Source organism: Oculina patagonica, chromosome 13 (genome assembly GCF_052425735.1).
Source record: "Oculina patagonica isolate OP01 chromosome 13, crgOcupat, whole genome shotgun sequence".
NCBI lineage: Eukaryota > Metazoa > Cnidaria > Anthozoa > Scleractinia > Oculinidae > Oculina > Oculina patagonica.
This window is the reverse complement of record NC_135770.1, coordinates 33385723-33395114: the sequence shown is the minus strand read 5'-3', so window position 1 is coordinate 33395114 and position 9392 is coordinate 33385723. Positions and strand designations below refer to the sequence as shown.

Sequence of the window (9392 nt, the reverse complement as noted above, 5' to 3'; positions counted from 1 at the left end):
TAAAATAATTTTCGAATAAAATACCGGTAGACCCAATTTAACCAGAACTAAATGTTTTGTTTTGCATTTGTTTTCTTTTCAGAATCAGGTTCTCAAACTAGCCTGGAAGGTATATTCTGTGCCTCACAGTACCTGGGTCTTCTGGACAATTCACTTGATATAGCTTGGTGTAGTTCATCATGTTGCTGCAACTTACAACAAGGGCTATTGCACCCCCAAAAATTTGTTCAGTTTAAAAAACTCGAAATGCAGCCATGTTTGCTGGTTAAAATCCTAACATGTGCTCCGCCATTGACTTTGTACACTCTCATTGACTTACAATCTGTTTAAATGTTGAGTCAAAGCAAGGGCTGATCCAGAATTTTTCAAGGGGGGGGGGGGGGCTGTTACCAAATACTTTGTTTTCTGTTTTAGCCCCAGATATTTCATGGTGGAGGGATGTCAGCAACTATTTTAACTTTTGTTAGCCAGAATTTTTTAACAATTTTTAACTTTCTACCCAGTCTCATTGTCCTCACTTTTTATTTTAACCAGTACTTTAATTTTTCTCCTAATCAAGGGGGGTGGCTAGCCACCAATCCATCCCCATGGCTCCACTCCTGTAGATTTCATTTCCTTAAATTTTGCATAATGCCATATTACAGTGGTTGATTCCATAATCAAACGTCCTTAGTTGTCTAAGAACAAGTCAATCCTGAATTGTGTAATTTAACAGACCCTTACAGAAAGGTTCATATTAAATGTTTTACTAAAATTTTTTAAAAAAAGTTTAAATCTTTCAATCTTCTTGACTGGGCTTCATGAGACGGCCCAGGAACAATATGGCACCAGAGCTGTTGTGTCGAATGAGAAACAGAAAAGGATGGTCAGCCTTGAATGTCGGCTTTGGGCGAAAGCTCTTTGTGTTTGCAATAACACCAGTGGCTGCTGCCACCTCGGTACCTTCTTCATTCACCTCGACAAAGGCCTTGTGAACCACCTTGGAGACAAACAGTGGCTCTGTCGAGATACCAGAGAGGTCAGCCTTATCAGGAATAAACATCTCTTTGGCTCCCATCTTGGACAAGATGTCGTTGAGGTCAAACTGCTGAGTCAGCTTAAATTTTGGCAAGTACACTTCCACCTCTTTTGGCAAGACTGACTCATCAAGCAAGGTAAAAGACTCGTTGAGGTTGTCATAGGTCATCTTTTCTTCTAATTTTGCAAGACCGTGGGTTTCATTTGGAAGATAGATTACCATAGACATCTTTTTGCCAGTGTACGGCATTTCAAGTATTTGACAAGCCAGCTTCTCTGATTCGGAATACTTGAAATCAGCTTCCAGGTACATCATTTGGACCTTGATCTCTTCATTCTGAGACACAAAGAACGACCCAGAATGTGTATTTTTCTTCTTGAATTGGTCAAGCCACAAACCTTTGAAGTAAATAGCATTCACTAGAGTAAGCCTTGTGTCTGAGCTCAGCATTCCAGGAAGAATAAGATCTTTGATCTTGTCATTTGTTTTCTCCTCCACCCAGCGGTTAATCTCTTCTCTGGCTTTCTCCACATTTGTAATGTAGTCAACCAGAGCGAGTTCCGTATCGTAAAACTCGCGAGTTCCTTCTTTAAAGGCTTCCAGGATTTCAAAGCTCTTTTGAACAAACAGCCTGTTTGCTGTACGCAGCTTGTTGTTCTCGTCGCTTGCTCCATTTATGGCGTCAATGAAGTTCTTCATGCTCTTGTTGAGGTCAGTCGACGAAACCGAAGCAACATGGAGAACTTTCATTATTTCTGCCGCAGTATTTCCCCTGGCTCCATAAGATGTCATCGCAAGAGCAATGATTAAACTAGCAGGAGAATAGAAAAGGTTTTCATTGGCATTTCCATCTGCGAGGCATTTATGAAGATCAAGAGCGAATTGGTTCGTCGCTTTTGCCACAACCCCACTTTCTGAAGTAGCCATTTTGACGGTTTCTGAAGATAGAAAGTTCTTTCAAGACGTCCTTTATATAGTGGAGGCGGCACATGGGGGCGTGTCTAATTGTCCTGTCGCGGCTTGTTTACTTTTTTTTTCTTTTTTACACGACTTTCGTGCTACGTGCACGTTCTCGAAGACACGTACATAAAACTCATTGAAGAACGGGCATTTTTACTCGTGCCAGTATTATTTGATCTCGTGAAATCTCTGACGTCTTTGACGGCTGAAGACATTTTCTTGTGTTCAGTTTATGGATTCCCGCCTCACCTAGCCTCACCTCACAAATAGAACGGCCATTTTGGATTTTTTCCTCTGGAAAACCGCTGGCCAGGAACCTCTTATGATAACGTTTGTAACGCCAACTCTAACGCAAGGCTCTGAACGCAAGGTGTATGATATCGCGTACACGGCACGTGAACCTTAGCCTAAAAGACGAAAAAAAGAAAACGTCATTTTATGTTGATCAACTCAAGGGATGTCAAGAAACCGAAGTATTCCTTATGTATTTCTAAAGCAGTTTTTCTTCTGGCTCCATATAAGTGGTCACATCGGAGGGTGTAAACTGCAGGTTGCAGGTTGCAGGTTGCAGGTTGCAGGTTGCAGGTCGCAGGTTGCAGGTCGCAGGTTGCAGGTTGCAGGTCAGAAAAAAAATCAGAGGTTGACTCTCAGACGTACAGGGGGGGGGGGGGTTGGATGCCCCCCCCACGTAAGGTTTTTCCGAAATTTTGAAAAGAGGATTTACTCTACAACGCTGAAACTTTCAGCAGCTGTTCATTCATCTTTTGCGGAAATTTTGCCATATGCCCATGATATTTGACGTTGTCATGGCAACGTCATAATTACAAGCAGGTCTGGCCAAAAATTGTCATTTTTAACATTTTTTTCAATTTTTTTTTAACAGAATTCAACGATTTGTTTATTTTTACATTCCATAAGCATTCTCGCTTGATGTTGCATCAATTCCGTTATTTTGTGACCTACTAAAAAAAGGGGAAGTGTGTATTTCAAAATTGCGCGGCGTATAATTGGAAGTGTGGATTTCTATATTGCGCGGCGTGTAATCGGCATGATTTATATGACGTTGAGATTACTTAGTTAAGATAAGAAAAACAAGGACTTGGCGTAGATTTCACGGAGTGCACCCTAGCCTGTTCCAGGCGCTCGCTAATTAAGATCCGAACGCCTTGCACCCTGGTTTGGTAGTAGTTAATGATCAACTCTACACGTGGTCCGACGGTACGGTGGCGTCGATAAGATGGACTACATCGAACAGTAAGTGAACCGGCCTTCACGGCTCTTTCTGTTATTAAACTGATGTGGATCCTAACTCAGTGTATGATTTAGGTGTACATGAGACAATGTGTCACCCGTCATGGACGATTTCTTTTGTAGATACGAAAGTAGCCAGGAATACAGTGAGGACGAAGCGGCGGATCTGGCATCTCAAGGTACAGTTCGTTTTCTTATATATCTTTATGTCTATTGAAGGTAGCCGTAAAACCAACTCCTCATTGTGGTATAGGGAAAAAATATCTATTTAACAACAGTATGGAACATTGGTATACAGAGAAACTGCTCAGGCCGCTTAGTAACGCAATCATTTCATGTGCGGCCCAAGTTCACGATGAGAGGATTATAAATAAAACTTCAGCCTTTAAATCCGGAAACTCAAAAGACTTAAACGAGAATTACCATTGAATAGAGACAGGTTGATTTTATTGGCAGTTATCAAAATATCTCAAATATGTAGCTATAATTCTGAATGCTTTCTTTCCATTCTGTACAAACCTTTATAAATGCGAACCGTAACACAACACCTTCAAATGCCACAAGGCAAAAGTCACGTCTCGCGCGTTCAGTTAATCATTAAAACACCTCTGCGTTGTGAGGTTTGGCCGCCTATGACATTTGTCAATTGTAAATATGAAATGTGCCTGGTAGGCTTAAAATCACACTCCTACCGTTAAAACATTCTGTTCTGGTCGTGTAAACATATTTTTCGCGTGGATCATTCAATTGTCGTTTGATTATGGACCAATCGATATTAATCTGCGATAGTTATTTAACTGATATCGTTTGGAATCGGTCAATCGATGACTCATCGATAGCTACCAATGAAATTGCCTAAATTACATCGATTGTCATCGAATGCTATCGATTGTCATCAATTGTCATCGATATCTCGTGGCGTTCATGGGCATCTCACAGGAAAATTCCCCAGGATATCCGGAATGGGATATAAATTACTTATTTATTTCCATGTTATTTTCCTCTTGCTGCTGCACATACCAGAAATTTTACGGTTGTATTTCTCGAGTGGCCTATACGCTAGTTACAACCTTGCTCCTTTTCTTATTAACGTTATTTTCGCTGCATAACAGGCATAGCACTACATCACGAAATGAATAACTGAGGTATTCACCTTTTAGGATGTAATATCACCCATACTGAATCAAACCAAATAAAAAACGATCGATAAAAATCGATGGCTGCAATTTTGGTGTTGCTTTCTTTCAGACTTGCCGGTCGGTAGTAGATTTACAGATTCTGAAAGTAGCTCGTGTGACGAAGAGCGGAATGATAGTTGGCCCCCTAGGGACCTCGATTACAGCCCTGAAGGTACACAACCTGATCGAGAAGATGATGACGTCTGGAGGTAAGATCTCGATACTTAATATTTGATACTGAAATTCATGAGTGCAAACATTTAAGATAGTGATATGTCAAGATACCCCACCCCCCGGCCCCCCTTTCTCCTAGAGAAAACCTTTATGCCAATTTGCAAACGCTACTGGATTAAATTTTAGCCATTTTAAGTTAAGATGATGGCGGAAAAAAGGTTTCTGATACAGTCATCACCCCATCCAGTTTTGTAGGAAACATGCAGTTATACGGGGTGCGGTACAATTAAAATATTTTCAACGTTTAAGCACATCACTGAGTGGTGTACTGTTATTTTTAGGCCAGTTGAATTTTACCAAGGCAATGAAAAAACTCCCTATTTCTGGAGAGGAAAGAAAGAGTTTCAATTGGAAGAAGTACTGGATATCCTCAAAGTGAACGTAGATGGCAACAGAATTTGCACGGAGCGGCCATTAGCAGTAGCAGAAGATGCGGCTTTCGTTATTGACACACGGGAGCTCCTAGCTCGCAAAGATTACCTGGAAGACAACATTGGAAATTTCCGCAATTTGGGACACTGTGGAAAGATCTTTAAACTTAAAAACGACAGAATCGTGCGTCGTATGGAACACACCGTTAAGGAACGTCAACCCCTTGGAGAAGACGAAGTTCTGGTGAAAGCTGTATATTGAAAGTGCTACGGTTGCGGTGGAACTGTCAGACAAAACGTCACGTTTGATCCTCCATCTCCCTGGAATATCGTCCTTTCAAGACGGGAGTTCAGAATGTATATGCCTCGTGGAAAGAATATCCTGCAGATGTCTTCTAAGAAGGAGAAGGTGTATTATCACCCGCGAAAAAGATGCCTACTCGAAAAGAATGCGAGTGTCGGGGGAGACGCAGTTGAAGTATCGGAAGACATCAAAAGCAGGCTGGACGAACTTCACCGAGCCCAGCTGAGAAAGGAGTTCGGAATAAACATTTAAAGGGGCTTTGTCACTGATTTAACCAAATATGTGAACATTTTTGAACATATTTGTGTCATTTGAAACCTAAAAATTATGGTACATTTTTTATTAACAATTGCTATATTAGAGTAGTGAGACTAAACAAGCATCTTACGTCGCGGATGGAATGGAAATGGATTGCAATTTGAAAATGGTTTCCGCGCATCTTCAAAAAAGTGATATTTATAGCCATAGCTTGATTTCTATCGGCAAATCAAGAGTATATCTTCCTTAAGTTTTTCAAAGATAATTTTTTCATGGGCTACGTTGCCTACCACTAATTTCAGTGCAGTTTAGTCCAAAAATCGGCTAAATCTCCGTGACGTAGCCCCTTTAACTGAGGTAATTTTATGACTTCACCGAAAAGGACGGACATTTATGTGAATAGATAGATAGATCTATACTGTTGTGTTTATATATTTTAACTCATCATCGGTTGGTTTAGTTTTGACTGACCGTTTACAGTAGTCAACTTTATGAGTTGACTTTGGTTAGTTAATGTTCCATCAAAGCAGGCACGTTGTGTTTCATTTTTTAAATCAAAATCAATCAATCAAATCAAATCATAAATGATAAATTATTTCGAGTTTTAATTGAGTTATTTGCGTTGGTGTTTATACTGATGTTACGATATTCACCATCAAAGCAACATGCTAAAGAAAAAATATTTTTAAATTCAAACGAACTTCGGAGTAATTGCAATAATTTAATTTTCGTCATTATCAAAATCTGGTGTCACAACATTCATAATCAAAGCAAGGTGCTAAAAACAATATAATTTATTTTAATCTACCTGAGTTTTCGGGAAATTTGAATCATTTAATTTCGAGTATTATTAAAATTTTTGGCAAATAATAATTAAAAGGTTTCCAACAGCAACAATTAGTTATTGATCGTCAACTTGACTATTAACAGAACAGCAAGGAAATTAGTTTATTGAGTTCAGCTATAAATGTAGTGATTATTTTCAAAGTAATTGTTAAAATTTAACTTTAACAATAAAGGTCTTGTTTCGTTGACACTCACTGGGTCCTGCCGCTCTCTGAAATTTCGGACATTTTAACCCTTGGACGTACAAGCAAATTCGTACCCCCACCAGCGTACAAGGAAGGGGAAAAGTGAAACCCATCCCCAGAATTTTTGTTCTATTAAGGCACAGAGAAATAATTTTGCACTGAGTAGAAAGCCCGTCGCTCACTCTACAAGATGACATAATTTGTTGGCTGTGACGTTATATGAGGTCACGTGACCTCATTAAAGCCGCCACCTTGGATTCGCCATCTTGGATTTCCCCTTTTTTTTAGTAGGTCACAAAATAACGGAATTGATGCAACATCAAGCGAGAATGCTTATGGAATGTAAAAATAAACAAATCGTTGAATTCTGTTAGAAAAAATTGAAAAAAATGAAGAAAAATGTTAAAAATAACAATTTTTGGCCAGACCTGCTTGTAATTATGACGTTGCCATGACAACGTCAAATATCATGGGCATATGGCAAAATTTCCGCAAAAGATGAATGAACAGCTGCTGAAAGTTTCAGCGTTGTAGAGTAAATCCTCTTTTCAAAATTTCGGAAAAACCTTACGTGGGGGGGGCATCCAACCCCCCCCCTGTACGTCTGAGAGTTAACCTCTGATTTTTTTTCTGACCTGCAACCTGCAACCTGCGACCTGCAACCTGCAACCTGCAACCTGCAACCTGCGACCTGCAACCTGCAGTTTACACCCTCCGTGGTCACATTCATGTCGGTTTTCTGGATAGCACGTCACTTCAAACCATTCGATTTTCGGGCTAAAAACACGAGAAAAATAAGAACATTCAGTTTGGGTTCAGCCTCAGCCCGAATAAAAATGTGTATCCGTCAGTAATGTAAAACTTTATTTATACACGGAAAACCATCAGTTACATTAAGCTAAAGTAAGAAACAAAAGTGCTTTACCTGATTGCCGTGTGGGAATCCGATACATCAGCTACCTTCTTGATAATTTGCTTAAAATTATTAACAGATACAGCATTTTTAAGGCATTTGGGCAGGTTATTACATAACAAAGCCCCGCTGTAAGAAAAGCTTCGTTTCAAATAATTGCTATTTGGTTTGGGTAGCGTCAGCTTTGATGATGATGATGATGATGATGATAATGCATTTATATAGCGCATTTTCCATATGTATATGTTCAAATGCGCTTTACACATACTGTAATTTAAGATACAATTGCAAAGGCCAGACCACAACACCGGGAGCTTCGTGCCCTGCTCTTTGCGAATAGTGTGTGGGTTCTTTAACGTCCCCTGCTGATTATAACACTGAAGATGCAGGAGACGGGGCCTGCGGTTTATCGTCCTTTTCCGAGAAGACTAGAATGTCTAACCATTTGCAGATATAATTACAAAGGCAGCACATTCTCCTCAGTTATTTTAAGACCCTGAGTGTTGGTCCGGTCTGGGGTTCGAACCCACGACCTCCCGCACAACAGTCCGGCGCTCTACCAACTGAGCTAACCAGGCGGCGGTTTCCCTCACAGTCTCTTAAGTTATAAATAGAGTGACGCTGAGAGAAAAGACTTTGAAGATAATCTGGGGCAAGTCCATTCATGGTTTTAAACATTATCAAGGCTTTCTGTTTCTTTCGTCGAAGAAATAGCCTCTCCCAGTCGAGGGTGGACAGGAGGTGGTTTGAGCTCGTATCAAGAGGTGATTTGGTAATAACTCTGGCTGCACGGTTCTGTAACTTTTGGAGCTTATCACTTAGGTAACCACTCAAACAGACCCAGACAGGGCTACAATTAAAATGTGGCATAATTAAAACCAGTCTGTTTCTAGTCAGGTACTCTGATATTATCAATTAAAATAAACAAAAGAAAACTCAATGAAATCGATTTTACAAGAGTTTATTTAAGAAATGTCCATAAAGCATGTTTTAAAATATAACACGACTTTTAATATAAATACTTTTTTAAATGAACCGCGAGAAGCATTTCTTCACATTTCTTTCAGAACTTTATGGCTTCTTTGAGATTTGCCAACTGGGTCCTTTTAGCACTATAATGACCCTATAATCTGAAAAGAAAGTCGGAAATGACAAAGGTAGTGTATTGTTTGGAAAAAACTTCTTATTCTCATCCAAAACAGACTCTATTCCTACAGTGAGATTCAAATCGAACCTTCCATGATTCATCATGATGTACTAAACTTTGGTTTTATAGTGAAACCCTTCTAGACGGCAAAATGATTCAATTCTTCACTCAACAAAATGCAACAGGACGGGAGAAAGGATGTCATATGTTTTGAGGCTTGTGGATGGAATTTGTTTGGCATGTATAAACTCTTCGGACAAGACAACAGCTCGGAATTTTGAAATAGGGCAAGCCTCGCAATCTATTTTGTTCTGAAAGTACACTAGTGCAGGGCAACCAAACGCTCTTTTCTACGATAATTCATCACACAATTTAAACAATGAGGCAAAGTGCCAAACTTAAGAATTATTTTTATACGGTAACAATATTTGCAGGAAATAATAATAAAATAATGATATGAAATTAATATAAAAGGTTTGGATGGAGAGGACCACACAACGAATTAAAAAACTGTTTGGCTTGCCTGCTTTCGGGTCTCTTGTTTAAGAAGTGCTCGTACCAGAAGTCACTCTAAGTGTAAATAAAACCAAAAGGATTGAAAGGCTGGTACAACGGCAGAAGGGCAAAATTTATTGGTCATTATTTCAACTAAGAAAGCTAGTCTTCTTCAGGGCTAGTACTATCTCTGAAGAAGACTAACCGCTCTGTTAGTTGAAATATTGGCCAA

At 39.5% G+C, this 9392-nt stretch overlaps 1 non-coding gene and 1 pseudogene across 1 annotated transcript; both read right to left on the bottom strand.

Moving 5' to 3' along the window:
* Positions 1–396: 396 nt before the first annotated feature.
* On the bottom strand, positions 397–2221 carry LOC144635221 (serpin B6 pseudogene; annotated as a pseudogene).
* A 5802-nt stretch (positions 2222–8023) lies between these two features.
* On the bottom strand, positions 8024–8096 carry Trnan-guu (transfer RNA asparagine (anticodon GUU)). The gene has a single exon. It is a non-coding gene; the product is annotated as a tRNA-Asn (tRNA).
* Between the last annotated feature and the right edge of the window lie 1296 nt (positions 8097–9392).